Genomic DNA, 20,670 nt, shown 5'->3' on the forward strand with positions numbered 1-20,670 from the left:
CCTTGCCACTCCATTCCCTTGCTGTTCCGCTGCACTCCCCCAGTGCTCTGCCTAGGTGTGGCGGGACCAGGTCAGGTGTAATTCCCACACTGTGTCTCCGGTGCTGTCCCCTGTATCGCCCTTAGTCACTGAGGGGCATCATGACTCATAGTGGGGCCAGCCATGCTATTCTCTCTGTGGACTGGCTGCTCTACTCAGGAACATCATCTTCACAGCCTGGTGGGCCAGGCTGTGTTCCACTCTCTCCTCCTGCCCCTTCATCTGCTCTGTGTGCTCTGATCAGATATGTCCATCTCCCAGAGCTGCAGAATCAATGTCGTCCTTTGGAACAAATTCTTTTCGGGGGAGGGGCAGGAATCCACTTAATTTATGGTGCTGGGGCCAGCCTCCCAGACCTCTCCACTGGTTCCCTACTCCATGCCGGGATATTGCATTCACACCTTGCGGCACTGGGTTGAAGTCTGGTCCCACTTTCCCTGTGGAGATATAAACAATACCCTCCCTTTGGGTGGATTAGTGCCCCATGCCCCCACTCCCCTTTTCTTCTTTATATTCATCCTTTTGTAATGTAACCAAATTGTCACATTGGTCTATGGATTTATAATAAATGTTATAATTAAATGTTACAAAAACATTGTGCTAGGCATTGTAGGGCTAAGGGCCAGGCACTTAATTCTTTCAGCAATATATTGACTTTTCCTATTGCCCGACCATCTAAACCAAACATCTCTCATGACTTCTCTTAACTGATAGCTTCGAATCTGTTGATTTATTCCCAAGGGTCAGGATAGGCACATTAGCAATGGTTTCACCTGCCATTAGTGAATAAAGTTCTTTTGATTTTAACAATTTTTCATGGTTTGCAAAATACACCAGAAATACAATGCCATTAATAGTAGGAAGGTAGGTTTCTTCACTTTTCAAGCTTGATCATGTCCATCCAGATTAAAAGTTGTCAAAGTCATTTCAGCAATGGTATAATTTCTTCTGAAGTAAGATGTAACGTTGGAACATACTTTCCAAGTATTGTCATCTTTTCACATATAAAGCAGTGTTGTTTTTCCTGGATATAATCAAAGAAATCCTAATTTACCAGCTTTCTTATATACCAGATATTCTTGAGTATAAGCCGAATTTTTCAGCACTTTTTTAATGCAGTTTTTGTGGTAAAATTAGGTGCCTTGGTGGATATTCAGGTCGGCTTATACTTGAGTATATATGGTCATCCTAAAAACTAACACATTGCTGAAATTACTCTAAATCCAGTCAAACCAAACCTTAGAGGGTCTTTGGAGAAAATGTACTTTTTGGTATCTGCCTACAACCTCCCAGCCTAAATAGCACAGCTTGATGGCCCTGGTCTACATAATTCATTTCTAAATTATTTGATAACTGACTATGATAAGCTTAGCTTTGTTGTGATTAAGCCTTGGTTCATTGTAACCCCATGTACAACAGAATGCTTACCACTTAAAAAAGCAAACAATCCCCAAACCCCAGATGATAGTTAATCTATTATCTCTTGGTGGGAATCAGATGGAATACACCTGAATCCTAAGAAGTAAGGAAACGAGGAAAAAAGAAAGCAAAGATGTGACAAATAAGGGGTCTTTATCAATATGGTAATTTAAACCTAGCCATTTGACAATTACATAAATTGTAAATGACCTACACTCCAGTTAGGAGAGTATCACACTACATCAATGTCAGATTACATCTAACTATATGGTTGTCTATGGGAAACCTACCGTACATACCCGAATATAAACCAACCCGAGTATAAGCCAAGGTACCTAATTATTACCTCGGAAACCAGAAACACTGATTGACTTGAGTATAAGCCTAGGGTGGAAAATGCAGAAGCTATTGGTGAGTTTAAATAATCAAAACAAATGAAAATAAAATTACTAAAAATTGAGATCAGTGAGGTAATGTAGGTAAATATTTATTTTAAATGAAAAACATAAAGGACAAGTCATTTAACATTAGTAAACCAGCACAGTAAGTGGAAAATAGGTTCCACAAAAACAATAAGGTATCAACAATGATACCTTAAGAGTACTATTCCCTGAGCTCAATCAGCAACCAAACTAAAATGTAGAGTTAAAATCCTTCAAAACTGGATTCATCATCATCATCCATATCCCAATGCAGAGCTTCAGCTGGTGTGAGGTCATCATAGACGCTGTCCTCACTGAGATCGCCGTCATCACCATCACTGCTGTCATTTTCATACAAAGCGCAGTCTTCACTGCCATCCATAGCATTCCTAATACTACATTTCTGGAAGGCACGTCGTACCATGTCTTCTGGAATGTCTTCCCATGCATCTCGAACCCACTTTGCTATTAACTCTATGTCAGGCTTCATGAGATTTCCTCCTTTTGTTAGTCGGGCTTGACCAGATGACATCCATTCATGCCACATCCTTCGCACACGGTCTTTAAAAGGCATATTCAAAGATACATCCAGAGGCTGTAGTACAGATGTAAGCCCACCTGGAATAACGGCTAAAGTAACTTTATTAGATTTTGCCAATTATTTTTTATGTCATCTGATAGGTGGGCTCTGAACATATCCCAGATAACGATGGCTTTTTCTTGAAGGCTGCTCCTAGTCCTCGGTTCCAAATTTCTTCCAGCCATTTTTCTGTTCCGTCTTCATCCATCCATCCTTTAACATGTGCACGCACAGTAATTCTTGGTGGGAAATTGATCTTTTTAGGCAAGGTCTTTCCTTTAAAAATAATGACAGGATACAGCTTAGTTCCATTAGCCAAACATGATTGAATAGCTAGCTGTAAAGTGTTTGTTTTCATTTCCTGTGGTTTTGAGAAAAATATTTTTTTTTCTCCTAAACTTGCCACAGTTCTGTTGCTTGGAAGATCAAAATTCATGGCAGTTTCATCCATATTCCCAACATCTGCCAATCTTTGTTTTATAATAAATGACTGGAATGACATGATTTTTTTCTTTAAGGTTTTGTGGCAATTTCTGGGAAATCTTTATTCTTTGTCTCAGACATAGTAGGCCAAACCTATTCATGAAGCGGGTACACCATTCTGCTGATGCAGCAAAATTTTCAATGCTTGGTGCTTTATATTTGTCATCCTTAGCCATTTGTAGAGCAGGTAGTATGCGGATTCCCATGCATGTTACGCAGTAACCATTTTGATGACACTCCATAACCCATTTATGCAATTCACTCTCTAGAGCCCCATAAAAAATGTTAAACCACGATGAGCTTTTTTAGCTTTTGAAATCTGTTCCAAGTCAGCCTTCATTTTCCGCCACTCCTTCACTTGCTTTTCCTCAACATAGAATTCCCTACTTGCAATACTGTTATTGCTCTCTTCTGCTCCTGACACACCTTCATTTTGAAATCAGCCTCATATGACCGGCATTTTTGTTTTGGTTCAAGAGTATCTATTTCTTTTTTTTATTAGGGGCTCATACAACTCTTATCACAATCCGTGCATATACATGTAAAGCACATCTGTACATTCTTTGCCCTAATCATTTCAAAGCATTTGCTCTTTACTTAAGCCCTTTGCATCAGGTCCTCTTTTTTCCTCCCCGCTCCCCCTTCCCTCATGAGTCCTTGATGATTTATAAATTATTATTTTGTCATATCTTGCCTTATCAGGCATCTCCCTTCACCCCCTTTTCTGTTGTCAATTCCCCAGGGAGGAGGTCACATGTAGATCCTTGTAATGGGTTTCCCCCTCCCCAATATCCATTTCTAATAGGATTAAAAAAAATAAGGCTTTGAAAAGAACTTTCATGGTAATGCTACCTCCACCCCCCATGTGTTAGCAGGGAGGAAAGGGGGTGGTCCCTGAGGTCAGGGATGCAGGATGTGAATTAACACAGAGACCAGCGGTGAGAGACAGCGCAGCCACAGACACATCCTTACTAGTTCAGCTGCTGGTGTTAGATTTGAGTAAGCAAACATTCAAAGCCCTTCAGTGTCAGTGGGGCTTTGAATGAACAGCTGAGAAACAACAATCACCTGTGAGATAACAGGTGCTCCTCCCCTTACCTCAGTGGGAGGGGGGTGTCCCAGTGAGATGTGGTACCACTGACCCGTGTATAAGCTGAACCCCAGTTTTTCAGCACATTTTTTGTGTTGAAAAACTCATCTTTGCAGTATTTATTTTTAATCTGTGTCTAGATGAACCTGGAGTACTGTATAAACACTTTGTGTAAGAAAGATGGAGTTAGTAGACAAAAGAGACTTCAGAGCAAAACAGGGTATTTCATAATATTAAAAAAATAGATTAAGACAGCAGTACTATTGAAAGGATTATTGAAGTTGAATATTGAAAGGAGAGAGACAAATTCAAAGTATAGTTGGAGATTTCATCATTCGTCTCATTAACTGATAGAACAAGGAGGCATAAAATCAGGGAGGATATAGAAGATTGGGTAATACTCTTAATTGACTGTGCCTAGTTGATTGAACATTCAGCCCACATTCTTTTCAAGTGTTCATGGAAGATTTCCCCAAACAGGCCGTATGCTGGCTGTAAACCACTTTTCAACAGATTTAAAAGGATTGAAATCATGTAGAATTGCTCTGAGTACAACGGAATTAAGTTAGAAGAAAATAATCCGGAAATATCTTCAAGTCCTTGATATTAAGTAACACACTTCAGAGTAATCTATGGATTAAAGAAGAAGCTACAAGGGGTTCAGAAATATTTTGAACTTAATGAAAGGGAAAACAACACATCAAATTAGTGGGAAGCAGCTAAGAAGTATATTAGAAGAAAATTTAAAGCTTCGAAAGAACTGTCTAAAATGAGTGATGTAAATTTTCACTTTAAGAAGCTAGGAAAAAAGCAAACTAAGAGAATAATAGAGTTGGAATAAATTAACTAGAAAACAAACCACAGAGAAGGAAACAAAACCTAGGCTTTGATAAACAATCCATTGATTGTCCTCTAGCCAAGATGATCAAGTGGAAACGAGAGAAGGAACAAATCAACAGTATCAGAAATGAAAGAGGATTCAGATACACTGCCATTGAGCTGATTCTAATTCTAATAGTGAACCCCATTTAAGATCTCTACGACTGTTAATCTTAACTTTAGCAGATAGACTCTTCTTTCTCCCTCTAAGCGACTGGTGGGTTTGAACTGTCAATCTTTCATCTAGCAGCTTGATGCTTATCCCACAACAGACATTTAAAAGGATAATAAAGTAAACAATTTATGTCAATAAATTTGATAACAGATGAAATGGACATATTTCTTGGAAATTCACAAATTATTAAAACTAAGGAGAAATAGAACATCTGATCAATACGGTTTATTAAAGAAATTGGATTTGTTATTAAAAGTTTTTCCACAGAGAAAAGTGGGTGAGGGGAGAAAAAAAGAAAAAAAAAGTTTTTCCACAGAGAAAACAACAGACCCCCACAGTTTTATTAGTGAATATTTTTCAAACATTCAAGGAGGATATAATAACAGTTTTTAACAGATTTCAGGAACGCTTTATGATGCCAATGAATTAGGGAAAAAAAGAACCTATGGCTGAGTATTCCTCATGTGATATATATATATATATATATTCAGTAAAATATTAACAAATTGAGCTCACTGCAAGTTGCTGTCAGGTTGATTCTTATGCGTGGTGACTCTCATGTATGTCAGTAGAATGGTCCTTTATTGGACTGTCAATGGGAGAGGGCCTTTCTTCTGAGGTACCTTTGGGCAGACTCAAACCTCCAACATTTTGGTCAGCAGTCAAGTGTGTTAACCATTTGCACCACCTAGGGATTCCAAAATGGAATCTAGCAGTAATTAAAAGGACATCAAGAACAGTTGGGGTATGATGTAGCAATGATGAAACATACAGCTTTCCCCTAGTTCCTAAATGCTTACTCCTTCCCCACTTTCATGAGATCCCAATTCTACCTTACAAATTTGGCTAGACTAGAGGATATACACTGCTACAGATAAGAACTGGAAACACAGGGAATCCAGGGCGGATGATCCCTTCAGGACCAGTGGTGCAAGTGGCGCTACTGGGAGGATGGAAGGATGGTGGGTTGGAAAGGGGGAACCGATTACAAGGATCTACATATAACCTCCCCCCTGGGGAGTGTACAACAGAAAAGTCAGTGAAGGGAGATGTTGGATAATGCAAGATATGACAAAATAATAATCTATAAATTTTCAAGGGTTCATGAGCCGGGGAAGTGGAGGGAGGAGAAAAATATGAGGAGCTGATGCCAGGGGCTTAGGTGGAGAGCAAATGTTTTGAGAATGATGAGGGCAATGAATGTACTAATGTGCTTTACACAATTGATGTATGTATAGATTGCGATAAGAGTTGTATGTGCCCCTAATAAAATGATATTAAAAAAAGAACAGTTTGGGTTTATCCCAATAATGCAAAGCTGACTTCATATAAAAATCAGTGTAACTCATATTAATAGAATATTTGAATTTGCAATAAATACGCAAGAAGCATTTGACAAACTTCAATGCTCATTTGTGATAAATATTCTCAATTAACTAGGAATAGAATGGAACTCTCATAGAAAAGGCATCTATGGAAAACTGGCAGTTAACATCATACTTTTAATGATGGAAGACGAAAACTTCACTCCTTAAGAGTCACAAGGCAAAAAAAAAGATTCACATCAAGGCAAATACCTGTTCATGCTTTTATTTTTCATGTTCTGAATGCAACTTTGTGATAAGGCAAGGAAAAGAAATTTACAGATTGGAAAAGAAACATAAAACCATGTTTATTTGCTGATGACATGATTGTGTAACATAAAAATTCTAAGTGATTTATGCAAAGCTACTAGACTTTTTTTGGCTACTGGACTTTAAGTTTAACAAGGATAAAACCTCAATATATGAAAATCCAATTTATATTTCTGGGTATCTAGCAATGAATAATTGGAATTTGAAATTAAGAAAGCAAGGTCATTTCTAGTTCCTATCTGTAGCAGTGTGCATACTTTGGTCTATCCAGACTTGTAAGGTAGAATTGGGATCCTGATAAGGGGAAGGGGAAAGCATTTAGGAACTAGAGGAAAGTTACATGTTTCATCGTTACTACATCGCACCCTGACTGGCTCGTCTCCTCCTGGAGACCCTGCTGTTAGGGGATGTCCAGTGGCCCGCAAATGGGCTTTGGGTCTCTACTCCGTACTCCCCCTCATTCACTATGATAAGATATTTTTATTCTGATGATGCCTGATACCTGATCCCTTCAACACCTCGTGATCACACAGGCTGGTGTGCTTCTTCTATGTGGGCTTTGTTGCTTCTGAGCTAGATGGCCGCTGTTTACCTTCAAGCCTTTAAGACCCCAGATGCTATATCTTTTGATAGCTGGGCACCATCAGCTTTCTTTGCCACATTTGCTTATGCACGCATTTGTCTTCAGCAATTGTATCAGGGAGATGAGCACACAGTGATATGATTTTTGTTCATTGATGCCTAATAACTGATCCCTTTGGCACCTCGTGTTCACGCAGGCTGGTGTGATTTTTCCATGTGGGCTTTGTTGTTTCTGAGCTAGATGGCTGAATTTGTTTCTTATAGGATAAGAAATACTCTCTTCACAGTAATAAAAGCCAGGAACCTAAACATAATGGTCATCGAACCATCTTCAGGGTGCATTATAGTCCCCTTGGTGGGTATTTTTAAAATAGATTATTGTTAGTTTTTATATTTTTACTTAATATTTCTCTGTAACCTCTACCATAGAGTGTTTCAGAATTTTATATGGCACTTAAAAATAATAACCTATAAACATTGACTTGTAGTTTTTTGTTTTTTTGACATACAGTTTTAAATCTCTAAAGGGGTTTTTATTTTTTAACATAAGGAGAAAAATAAATTAAAAAAGTCTCAGTCCTTGGGGGGTTAGATACTGGAGGTTTGAATTAATGAATGCAAAATTGATTATCTGAAATATAAATCCTCACCTCATTTATAATCATTAAAAAAAAGTTCTAAGCCTTATAGTATTATATATAGTGTATACATATGTAGCATTTATGTATTATATATAGTATTTCATATATTACATATCACATACCTATGACTAGTGGTTCTACTTGTTCTAAGTTGTATTCCTTTCTCTTAGAGTAATTTTTTGTTCACTAATGTTCAGTTATGAGAAATGCATGCATACTTCTAGTATAATAGCAAGAACTATAATTACAATGAGAAATTTGTTTTGTATCCACCTAGATTTCTAAAACACTTGTTATATGCTTGTATATTTACACATAGGAAACAGACTACTGGTTTTTGTGTGTTTTACAAAATTTGCCTCATTCTGTTATAATTATTGTCCTCTGTTTGTTTGCACTCAGCAGATGGTTATAGAGATTTCCCGTATAGATGTTGCTCATTGGCCTAGTTTGGATCACTATTTATTAGCAGTCATTTCTGTAAACACAATTATAGAACAGTGCTTTTTTACTTATTTAAAGAAATCTGAAGTCAGATACAAAGGATTTGAAAATTGGAGGAAGAACGGTAACCGAATCCTTTCCTGAGATGATGGGAAAGCTCTGGAGGGTGCTCTTCTGTGTCTGCCACCAGAGCAGCACAGTCCCATGGGTGTAGATACTTCTGGTATCCAGCAAGATCTGTAAGCTTGCACTGGATCTGTTTTCTTAGTTTGTTCGAAGATTTATTGAAATGCAGTTTATATACCATAAAATTCACCCAGTTAATGTGTACAATTCAGTTGTTTTTAGAGTATTTACAGAGTTGTGCAACCATCACCACAATTGATTTTAGAACATTTTCATTACCCTAAAAAGAAACTGCACCCCTTAGCTATCACTCCCTATTCCTCTGTCCCTCCCGGCCCTAGGAAACTTTACCAACATATTTTTACAAAATTGTCTATTCTGAAAATTTCATACCAGTGGAGTCATACAATATTTAGTCTTTAATGACTGACTTCTTTTACTCAATCTGTTTTCAAGATTCATCCATGTTGTGGCATGTATCAGTACGTCATTTTTAAAAATTTGTGCCAAGTTACATTTCATATGGATAGATCTCATTTTATTTCCCCATTGATCGGTTGTTGAACATTTGGGGTGTTTTCTCTTTTTGTTATTGTGATAATGCTGCTATGAATATTTATTTGTAAGTTATTGTGTGGATATAAGCTTTCCTTGATCTTTAATATGTACCTTTGTGTGGAATTGCTGGGTCTTGCAGTTCACTTTAATTTTTGAGGAAGTGCCACTGTTTTCCAAGGTGGCTGTACCATTTTAGATACATGCAAACCCCTATGAGCAACAGTATGTGAGAGTCTTAATTTCTCCTTGCTCTCCCCACTATGAACTTGTTAACCATGTCTTTTTTATTACATGTACTGGATAGTGAATCACTTTTACAAACTTCTGTAGATTGGTTATCATGATAATAGGCAGTCTAAGAATAGTGCTGTCTTGTTGAGCTTGCTTGTTCTTTGGAGATGTATGTGATTATATCGCATGATTAGGACTTGACATGTATGATATATTACTAATATAATCATTAATATTAGTTGAAGATTTGGGAAACGATGTGTTTTAATATTTTTGTTTATAAAGACAAAAGCTTAACTCTTAAAAGTGATTTCATGTTTGCTAAAAATTAAATAGCAAAATGCAACTTTATCTTTCTGTTTATGCCACTTAACCACATATGTTACTGTTTTGACCAGTTAATTTGGCAACCTCAGGTTCACAGTTATAAAAAATGTATCGGAATACATTGCAATGGAGTTGGCAGTTCTTAAAAAGATCAATTTTTTTGTTTCAATAAATTTTTTCTTGAAATATATATTATAAAATGATGGTAACTTAAGCAGATTTTTTGAGACAACTACAACTCAGATGTCTGAAAAAGCACATGAAAGAGAGACTACGAGCTCTGGATCTCTGAAAAGTGTAAGACATGACAAAATAATATAATAATTTTTAAATTATCAACGGTTCATGAGGGCAGAGAGGAGTGGGGAGGGACGGGGAAATAAGAAGCTAATATCAATGGCTCAAGTAGAAAGCAAATATTTTGAGAATGATGAGGGCAACGAATGCTGCACAAATGTGCTTGACACAATTGATGTATGTATGGATTGTGATAAGAGTTGTATGAGTCCCTAATAAAATGGTTTAAAAATTCTTTTTCTTGAAGGGATTTTTAACTAGGATAATATACATTAGAGAGGTTTGTACAGTACATTATCAAGGGTTCATGAGGGCGGAAAAGTGAAGGAGGGAGGGGAGAAAGCTGATATCAAGGGCTCAAAAATAGAAAAATGTTTTGAAAACGATGATGCGAGACGAATTACTGAACCCCACATGAAGGCTGATCATGGTAGTGGGACAAGAGGAAAGCAAAAGTAAATAGAGGAAAGAAGTAGGAGGCAAAGGGCATACATAGAGCCCTAAATACAGGCATGTACATACGTAAATATATATGATGATGGGGAAATAGGGCTATGTGCATAGATTTATAGGTTTAATAGTAAGGTAGCAGATGGACATTGGGCCTTCACTTGTACTCCCTCAATACAAAAACACTTTGCTTGACTAAACAGTCATTCCATGATACCCACCTTCCCGACATAATTGGTGAAGACAAAGCTTGCAAATGTGGTAAAGCTGATGGAGCCCAGCTATCAAAAGGTACAGCATCTGGGGTCTTAAAGGCTTGAAGGTAAACAAGCAGCCATCTAGCTGAAAAGCAACAAAACCCACATGGAAGAAGCACATCAGCCTGTGTGATCATGAGGTGCTGAAGGGATCAGTTATCAGGCACCAAAGAACAAAAAATCATATCATTGTGTGCTCACCTCCATGATACGATCACAGAAAACAAATGGGTGCATAAGCATATGTGGCAAAGAAAGCCGATGGTGCCCTGCTATCAAAAGATATAGCATCTGGGGTCTTAAAGACTTGAAGGTACATAAACGGCCATCTAGCTCAGAAGCAACAAACCCCTCTTGGAAGAAGCACACCAGCCTGTGTGATCACAAGGGGTTGAAGGGGATCAGGTATTAAGTACCAAAGAACAGAGAATCAGGTCCTCTGAAGGCACCTGGACATCCCTGGAAGAGGGGTAGCGGGGAGGAGACAAATCACTCAGGGTGCAGTGTAGCATCAATGAAACATACAACTTTCCTCTAGTTCTTAAATGCTTCCTACCCGCCCCCCCATCATCCCAATTCTATTTTATAAACCTGGTTAGACCCGAGGATGTACAGTGGTGCAGATAGGATCTGGAAACACAGGGAATCCAGGACAGATAAACCCTCAGGACCATTGGTGAGAGTGGTGATACTGGGAGGGAAGAAAGGGGGAACGGATTACAAGGATATATAACCTCCTCCCTGGGGGACCAACAACAGTAAAGTGGGTGAAAGGAGACGTCGGACAGTGTAAGATATAAAATAATAATTTATAAATTATCAAGTGTTCATGAAGGAGGGGGAGCGGTGAGGGAGGGAAAGAAAAACGAAAAATGAACTGATTCCACAAGCCCAAGTGGACAACAAATGTTTTGAGAATGATGAGGGCAATGAATATACAAATGTGCTTGACACAATTGACATATGTATGGATTGTGATAAGAGCTGTATGAGCTCCTAATAAAATTATTTTTTTAAAAAGCAAAAGAATCAAAGGGAAAAAACATGATGGCAGCATATGTACAAATGTGCTTGACACATGAATGGCTTGTGATAAGAGCTGTAAGAGCCCCCAATAATTAAAAAGAAAAGAATAATTTTTTTCTTGAAGGGATTTTCAGCTAAGGATAATAAATACAGGAGGGAGGTTGGTACAGTAGACTGCGAAAGATCAGTAGACTCAAAAGGCCAAGATGAGAACTTCTGGAAGTGCTCGAATTCTGCTGTGGTGTGAAAAAGCAGAGCTACTACTACTTTAAGAGGAGCGAACAAATGTGTAGACTTTCAGCATGCCACTTGACACCTGTTGCCAACATTGCTCCTTTAAACTTATTTATTTTTTGAAATTTAGAAGAATCTTTATTCATTTAACCAGACTGCAAGAATTTAAAAGCAATTCTTTACAGTCCCGAGTGACAATGATAGCTAGTTTATATAGGCAAAAACTCATTTATCAGGGACTTTTCTTATGGAGCGAGCAGGTATGACAAAAGCTGAAAGCAAAATTAATGTTAACATCTCTTATAAAACCATAATAGCAGGATTGGTTATAACATCCTGGTTAACAAAATAAGAAAAGTTAAGAATTGCCTATCATTGTCCTGACTGGGGGTGGGGGGGACTAGCCTCCCCACAACCGAGTGGGTCCAAGGGGCGGTTGTGTAATTCAGGGGTAAATAAAACAGACATCAGACAAGATAAAGCATGCAAGGGCTTCCCTTTCATTCCTGATTTCAGAAGCCAGGTCCAAGCGTCACTCTTGTCCTCAGTCCTTAATACCTTTTAAGCTGTCAACTTGTCCAAAGAAGAAATGAAGATTTTAGGAACCTAACAGTTGACATTTAAACTTTTGCAGGAATTAAAGATTAACCTTTGGCCCATACTTTTATAAGTTTTTCTGGAATTCACGTGCTAAAGTCTGGTGTCACCATTTACTTTTTAACATTTTTTATAAAGTGGGTTTATAACTTAACCACAAAGTTTTCTTTCAGGTTTATACATAATGTTTATTTTTTCATTTGATTGTGGTAAAATACGTATAACAGAATTGCCATTTTAACCATCTTAAATATACCAGTCAATGTCATTAGTCAATGTTGTACAATGACCACCATAGAATTTTTATTTTTAAACCCCTAAGAAAGTACATTTAAAATATATTAGAAATGTGTTTTATGAGCCATATCTTTCTTAAAACAAGAAACTTGACTTTATATAAAACTATCCACTTATCTTTCACCTTAAAAAAATCATTAGTAACAGGAGAGAGGATAATCAGTTGAAAATGTTAGCACTAAAAATGGAGGGAGTTCTTTGTATTTTGTCATCATGATTCTTGAAAATTGGTGGGGAGGGGTAAGGGAGAGCTGATATCAAGGAGTTCACACAAAAAAGAGAATGTTTTGAAACTGATTTTGGTAGCAGTTGCACAATATGATGTGACTGAATATGGAATGGTGTGAAGCCTGGATAAGCTCTTAATAAAATGGTTTGGGGGGAAAATGGAAGGGGGTCTTAATTTATTAAGTGAGCACTGTGGTACAATAGCTAAGCCCTCAGCTGCTAATCAAAAGGTTAGCAGTTCATCCCCACCAAGGTCTGTTGCAAGAGAAAGATGTGGCTCTCTCTGTTCAGGCTATAGCCTTAGAAACCCAAGGGGACAATTCTGCTCTGGCCTGTAGGGTTGCTATGAGTCAGAGGTGATGGCAATTGATTAGCGATATACTTATTTATTTATTTGGTTAAACTTTATCATAATTAGTTAAAGCCTTCCTTGCTTTTCTTTTGAGCCTTGAATGACTCAGGGATAATGGCCCCTCCCCAATGACTTTGCTGTTAATAAGATTTTTTTCTTCAACAGCGATGGCACATTAAATCTCAAGTAACTGACTCTGATTAAAAAAAAATATTTGGAGGTCATGACATGTTATGGACAAAGGGAACCCGGTGGTGCAGTGGTTAAATACGGGTAGAGGTTTGAACCCACCAGTTGCTCAGTAGCAGAGAAGACCTGGTGCCCTTCTGCAGATTGTTGTTCCTACTGGTACCAACGCCATGTGCAGCAGAGCAGAACTCTGCCAGATCCTGCACTGTCCCCACAGTCATTGCTGTTGCTTTGCATGTTGCAGCCACAGTTTCAGTCCATCTTGTGGATGGTCTTCCTCTGTTTCACGAGTCCTCTATTTGGCCAAACAAGTTATCCTCCTGAGATGGATTCCTTTTGATAACATCTCCAGAGTATGTGAGACAGAGACACTGTGGGGGCACTTCTACTCTATCCTGGAGGGCCACTATGAGTTGGAATCTACTTCAGGGCATACAGCAACAACAATATAGTTAAGTATTTTAAAAAATTTTATTGGGGGCTCATACAACTTATCATAATCCATCCATCCATCCATTGTGTCAAGCACATTTATACATTTGTTGCCATTATCATTCTAAAAACATTTGATTTCTACTTGAGCGCTTGGTATCAGCTTCTCATTTTTCCCCTCCCTCAAACATCCTTGATAATTTATAAATTATTATTATTTTGTCATATCTTACACTGTTGATGTCTCCCTTCACCCACTTTTCTGTTGTCCGCCCCCCAGGGAGAAGGTTATATGTAGATCCTTGTAATTGATTCCCCCTTTATATCCCACCTTCCTTCCACCCTCCCAGCATTACTACTCCCACCACTGGTCCTGAAGGGATCATCTGTCCTGGATTCCCTGTGTTTCCAGTTCCTATCTGTACCAGTGAACATCATCTGGTCTAGCCAGATTTGTAAGGTAGAATTGGAATCATGATATTAGGGTCGGGGCGTGGGGGAAGGAGGAGGAAACTAGAGGAAAGTTGTATGTTTCATTGTTGTTACACTACACTCTGACTGGCTCGTCTCTTCCCCGCAATCCTTCTGTAGGGAGATGTCTAGTTGCCTACAGATGGGCTTTGGGTCCCTAATCTGCCCTTCCCCTCATTCACAATGATATGATTTAAAAAAATTTTTTTTTTATTTTAACAATTTATTGGGGCTGATACAATTCTTTTCACAGTTCATACATATACATACATCAATTGTATAAAGCACATCTGTACAGTCTTTGCCCTGATCATTTTTTTCTCTTTTCTTCTTTTACATTTTATTAGGGACTCAAACAACTCTTACCACAATCCATACATATACATACATCAATTGTATAAAGCACATCCATACATTCCCTGCCCCAATCATTCTCAAGGCATTTGCTCTCCACTTAAGCCCCTTGCATCAGGTCCTTTTTATTATGAGTCTTTGATGCCTGATACTTGATCCCATCGACATCTCGTGATCACACAGGCTGGTGTGCTTCTTCCACGTGGACTTAGTTGCTTCTCAGCTACATGGCCTCTTGTTTATCTTCAAGCCTTTAAGACCTCAGATGCTATATCTTTTTAATAGGCTTTTCTTCTTTTTTGTTGTTGTTTTTAAATCATTTTATTAGGGGTTGTACAACTCTTATCATAATCTATCCATCCATCCATCCATCCATTGGTCAGACGCTATATCTTTTGGTAGCTGGGCACCATCAGCTTACTTAACCACATTTGCTTATACACCCGCTTTGTCTTCAGCAATTGTGTCGGGAAGGTCAGCATTATGGAATGCCATGTTATTAGAACAAAGTGTTCTTGTGTTGAGGGAGTACTTGAGTAGAGGCCCAATGCCCTTCTGCTACCTTAATACTACACTTATAAATATATGTACATAGATCTATTTCCCTTTCATCATATAAATATATTTGCATATGTTCATGTCTGTATTTAGACCTCTATAAATGCCCTTTGCCTGCTAGCTCTTTCCTCTATTTCCTTTTACTTTCTTCCTTTTCCACTATCATGTTCAGCCTTCATTTGGGTTTCAGTAATTCTTCTCAGTTACACTGTCCTTGATCAAGCCCTATCAGGTATCCTACACCCTCCTTACCATTGATTTTAGATCACTTGCTGTTCCCTTGTCCCTGGGTTTGTTAACACCCAATTCCATTCCTCAGCTCCCCTCTCCCATGTCCCCCCCACCCATTGGTCCTGTTTTCGCCTATGGATTGTTTCTCTGGCAGTCTTATCTAGATAGACATGCAGAGACAATAAAAAGCACAAAAATAAGACAGCAAAACAAAGCAACAAAAGAAAAAAAAACAACAAAAAGAAAAGCTTATATATAGTTCAAGGTCTGTTTGTTGACCTTTAGAAGTGTTTTCTGGTCAAGTCTAATGGGATGCTATGCCCTGGCCCCACAGTCTATTTTTGGTATTCCCCAGAAACTTACTGCTTTGCTTCCATACTGTTCTGTTGCACGCTCTTAGCGTTTCGCCTCAGTGTGGTCAGATTGGGCACAATTCCCACTCTGTCTCCAGTGTTTTCCCCGTAGCTCCATGGGTCAGTGAGGGATGTCATGTCTCATGGTGGGGCTGGCCTTATGGTCTTCTCTGTGCGCTGGCTGCTCTGATCAGGAATATCGTCTTTGGGGCTTGGTTGTCCAGGATGTGCCCCACTCTCTCTCCCTCTCCCTTCATTTGCTCCTATGTGCTCTGATCAGACATGTCCCTCTCCCTGAGCTGTAGCTTTAGTGCTGCCCTCTGACGTGAATTCTTCTGGGGGGAGCAGGTGCCGTCCACATAGTTGTGATTGGGGCCAGCTCCTCAGAGCTCTCTATTGGGCTCCCTGCTTTATGCTGGGATGTTGCATTCATGTCTTGGAGCACGGGGTTGAAGTCTGGTCCTGCTTTCCCTGTGGAGATAAAAACAACACCCTCCCCTTGGGTGGGTTAGTGCCCTGTGCCCCCGCTATCCATATCTTTTTATTAGCCCTCCATTTTAGTTGGCTACCATATATATCCCTGGATTTTGTCTGGCCCTGCCATGTTTCCTAGACCTCACCCCAGGAATGTATGTATACAGTAGTAGCTTTCCCCTATGTCCCTTTTGCATTTTTAAGCTTACTTTGCTTAGCATAATTTCCTCTAGTTCTTCCTAAGCGGCAATGTCCCTGATGTGTGCATCACTGCATAGTATGTATGTACCGCAGTTTTTGATCCATGCATCTGTTGATGGAAATTCAGGTTGTTTCCAATCCTTGCAGTTGTGAACTGTGCCGCGATGGACATTGGAGCACAGGTGTCTGGCTGTGGTTTGTTTCTTGCCTCTTCTGGGTATATACCTAGTTAGGGGATTGCTGGGTCATATGGTAGCTCAATTTCCATGTTTTAGATATAGCCAAATTGACTTCCATAGTGGCTGTACATGCCTACAGGTCCACCAGCAGTGGACGAGAGTTATACAGCCCCTCCAGCACGTGTTACTTTTGGATTTTTTGAATTGGTCTACCTTTGAGGGTGTTAGGTGGCATCTCATAGTTGCATTTCTCTAATGGGTAATAATCGGGAACATTTTTCTCAGATGTTTATTGGCCATTCGGATTTCTGCTCTTGTGGAACTTTTCTTCACGTCCTTTGCTCATCTCTTCAGTGGATAGTTTTTTCTTTTGGAAGCTTGCAGAGTATTGTAGATTTTAGTAATAAGTCCTTTGTCTGATGTGTCATTGTTAAAGATGTTTTCCCAGTCCGTGGGCTCTCGTATTACTCTCGGTGAATTCTTTTGATGTACACAGGTGTTCTATCTTCAGTGTATCCTACTTGTCAATGTATGCCTCTCCTGCGTTTGTGTTCTTCCCTATTCTGATAGCCTGTGTACTCCCTGCGCCAAAGTTCTTAGGTTTGTCCTAATTCCCTCATTGATGGCCTTAATAGTTTGGAGTTTTACGGTAAGGTCTGTGATCCACCTTGAGTTTATTCTCGTGCATGGAGTGAGGTAAGGATCTTGCTTCATTTTTCTCCATTTTTTCCAACACCACTTGTTAAAGAGGGCACCTGTGTCCCGTTTGATGTTTTGGGGAGGCCCTTGTCAAAGATCAGTTGTCTGTATGCTGATGATTTTATTTCTGGGTTTTCAATTATTTTCCGTTGGTTTGAGTATCTGCCATTATACCAATACTATGTGGTTTTTGACTACTTAGGCTGCATAATATGTGCTAAAGTCAGATAAAGCAAGCCCTCCCACTGTGTCCTTCTTTTGGAATTCTCTGCTAATTCTGGGCTTCTTGAAGGGAATATTTTCTAATGTAGCATTTAAATTTCTTTAATTAAAAAAAGATGTCTTCAGTTTTAAAAATTTATTATAATAGTATAGGATTTAAATATCTTAGTAGGATTTGCTTTAGATTTATAGTACCTTGATTCTACTGGTGTATAGAAATGTCACCCTATATAGGTCTATTCTCCTTTCTCTTTTATGTGTATTATTAAATATACAGGGGACTTTAAAGAATTCATGGTAAAATTCCATTATTTTCTCTTTTTTCCCCATTATTTTCTAATTTCATTTCTCCACATACTTTTTGAAGCTATTCATATTGCATCTGTTAATGTTAATGACCCAGCAGTGTGGTGTATTAATGATTACTGTACTCTTTTCATAGTTTGTTGCAGCTGTGCTTCCACTTGTCTCCCTTTGACATTACCAGTAAATATAAAATGTGTATTTTATATGTTGTAGGCTTGATATATATGCTATTTAATACATTTCTTTAAAATTAATTTTGAGAAAGGAAAATAATGCATTTATCGTGCTTTTCATAATTACAGAAATCCCCTTTAGCCAGCAAAATATTACCAGTTTTTATCTGAGAAAGTATTTCAACTTCATTCTTGAAGCATAGCATTAATGGATATATAACTTTTTGTTTGTTTGTTTTTTCTGTTTTTTTGATATATAACTCTTGAGTGACAATCTTTCTTGGAATATTTCAAATATGTTATTCCATCACTTTCTAAACTCTTATTTATGCTGAAAATTCTACTTTGGAGGTCTTTATAAGCAAAGAAGGAACCTTGGTGCCTCAGTGGTTCAAGTGCTCGACTGCTGGCCTCTGCTTCTGTGAGGAATCTAGCATTGGGAGCATCTGGGACTCTTCTGCTCCGACCTGTGGAACCTCTGCGACTCAGCGTGCATCAGCAACAGCGCGCTTGGTCTTTTTGGAGTTCATTGAGGTTCCTAGAGTTATAGGTTATATTGTGTTTTTTGTTTTTATTTGGATAAAATTTTTTAACTCATCATTCATTCTCATTGTATATATTGTTGTGCTTAATGGTGGCCAATATTTCTGAGACTTATTTTTCTTCATTCTGTTACTCTGTTTTCCATTTTGATTAATTTTTCAAGTTTGTTAAGTTTTCTCTAGTCAACCCAAGTCTACTTTGAGGTGTTTTTTTTTTTTTAATATCTGTTACTGCCCTTTTCCAGCTCTAGAATTTGTTTGGTTCTTTAAAAAGATTTTTAATCTCATGTATTTTCCTTTTAATGTGACATTTTCATTGTAACTTTCTTTAGTGATGGCTTTCTTTTAGAGTGATGTGGTAGTGTCATAGTTGGTTACGAGTTGGGTTGAAAACTTCAAGATAAGCCCTAGTTTGAAACCAGCAGTTTACTCCATAGGAGAAGGATGAGGCTTTCTATTCCCGTAAAGAGAGACAGCACCAGAAACCCACAGAAGCAGTTTACTCTGTCCTAGATTTAGGGTCACTGTGAGTTGAAATTGGCAGTGAGAAATAAAGAGTGGAACATGCTTCCTGGGGTTTCTGACGGGAAGTGTTGATGGGAGCAGTCAGCCTTATCTTTCTCTCATGGGAGGCTTGGGTCTGAACCACTGACCTTAAAGTAAGCAGCCCACAGGACCACCAGAACTCCTTTGTATTTCCATGTAATGCAGTGTCTGCTTGTTCACATGATAATTTCTGTTGGCCTTTCCCCCAGTGATTGGGTCATACTTGATGTTTCTTTACATGCCCCAAGAATTTTTTTTGAAGCTGGACATTTTAAATAATATAGCAGTTCTGGCTACTATCCCCTTCCCTGACTTGTTATTGTTATTTGCTTATTTGTTTCATGACTGGCTAGATTATTTTAGTGACATCTACCCACCCTCCCTCCCCCTCTCCCTACCCCAAGCAGTGTTTGCTCTTTGATGTTTCTCAGGGAGGTTCTTAGAGTAGCTGCACCTTTTGGGGCTCTTTCCCCTCTTTTTCTCACCCCATTCACCTGTTTAGCTAATTGTTATTTTGTTAAAAAAATTTCTGGGAGCATAAATTTCTTTACAAAATAATCTAATCAAATATTGGCTCCCTGAAAGGAATAGTTTTTCTGTGCATGTGTGTATGTATGTTTTTAAACTGTTTTATTGGCATGTAATTGACAAGTCATACAGTTCAGTAGTTCAGTCATTTTAAGAAGAGTTGTACAATCATCACCACAATCTGTTTTAGAAAGGAATAGTTTTTGAAGTCAGTGTTTGATATTTGTGTTGGTTCCTTTAGGGATCATCCTACTGGTCTCCCTCCTCCTGCCCCCCCACCCCCCCTTTGTAAACTAGCTCCTCTGAAGTCTGGGCTGTGGGTTCATTGTAAGCACAGCAGTTGGTCTCTTCACTTGGAGAAACAGAAGTAGGAGGGGGACTAGGAATGAGGGAAGGAAATGGATGTGTAACTAATTGCCTCCATGAGACTAGAGGAGCCGAATGGTACCAGGCTACCATTTCTGATCATTCTGATCAATTAGAAGAGTCTTGATCAAAAGGGGCCATGTATCATTTCAAATGTTTGGAGATTCCAGATTTCATGGAGGCTTGGAGAGGAGATGAACCCCCAATCTGTTACCCAGAGATTATCTTTAAACCTTAAAGCAAAAATATCTCCTAAAGGCTTTTTAAAACCAAACAGTAGTTTAGCTTAAAAAGAATGTCTGTCTCTTGAGTATTGTGCTCTTTTAAGCCTCGATGGTATGGGAATGTAGGGGACAGTGAGTTAATATTAACAGAGGTGGAACACCTCAGCAAAGGAGGGTGAGAATGGTTGCACAAGTTGAATATAATCAACGTTTCACTACATTTTGTGAATGAAATAAAGTGTTAAAAAGAAAAA

The 20,670-nt window shown here is 38.6% G+C and overlaps 1 protein-coding gene and 1 pseudogene across 7 annotated transcripts in view; one reads left to right on the forward strand and one right to left on the reverse strand.

The window, feature by feature from the left end:
• The window catches only part of TLK2 (tousled like kinase 2), a 131,144-nt gene that overhangs the window by 31,862 nt on the left and 78,612 nt on the right, over positions 1-20,670 (forward strand). The window lies entirely within an intron of this gene.
• Positions 617-9,414, reverse strand: LOC142460239 (small COPII coat GTPase SAR1B-like; annotated as a pseudogene).

The sequence above is a fragment of the Tenrec ecaudatus genome, chromosome 10, assembly GCF_050624435.1.
Source record: "Tenrec ecaudatus isolate mTenEca1 chromosome 10, mTenEca1.hap1, whole genome shotgun sequence".
Classification (NCBI taxonomy): Eukaryota; Metazoa; Chordata; class Mammalia; order Afrosoricida; family Tenrecidae; genus Tenrec; species Tenrec ecaudatus.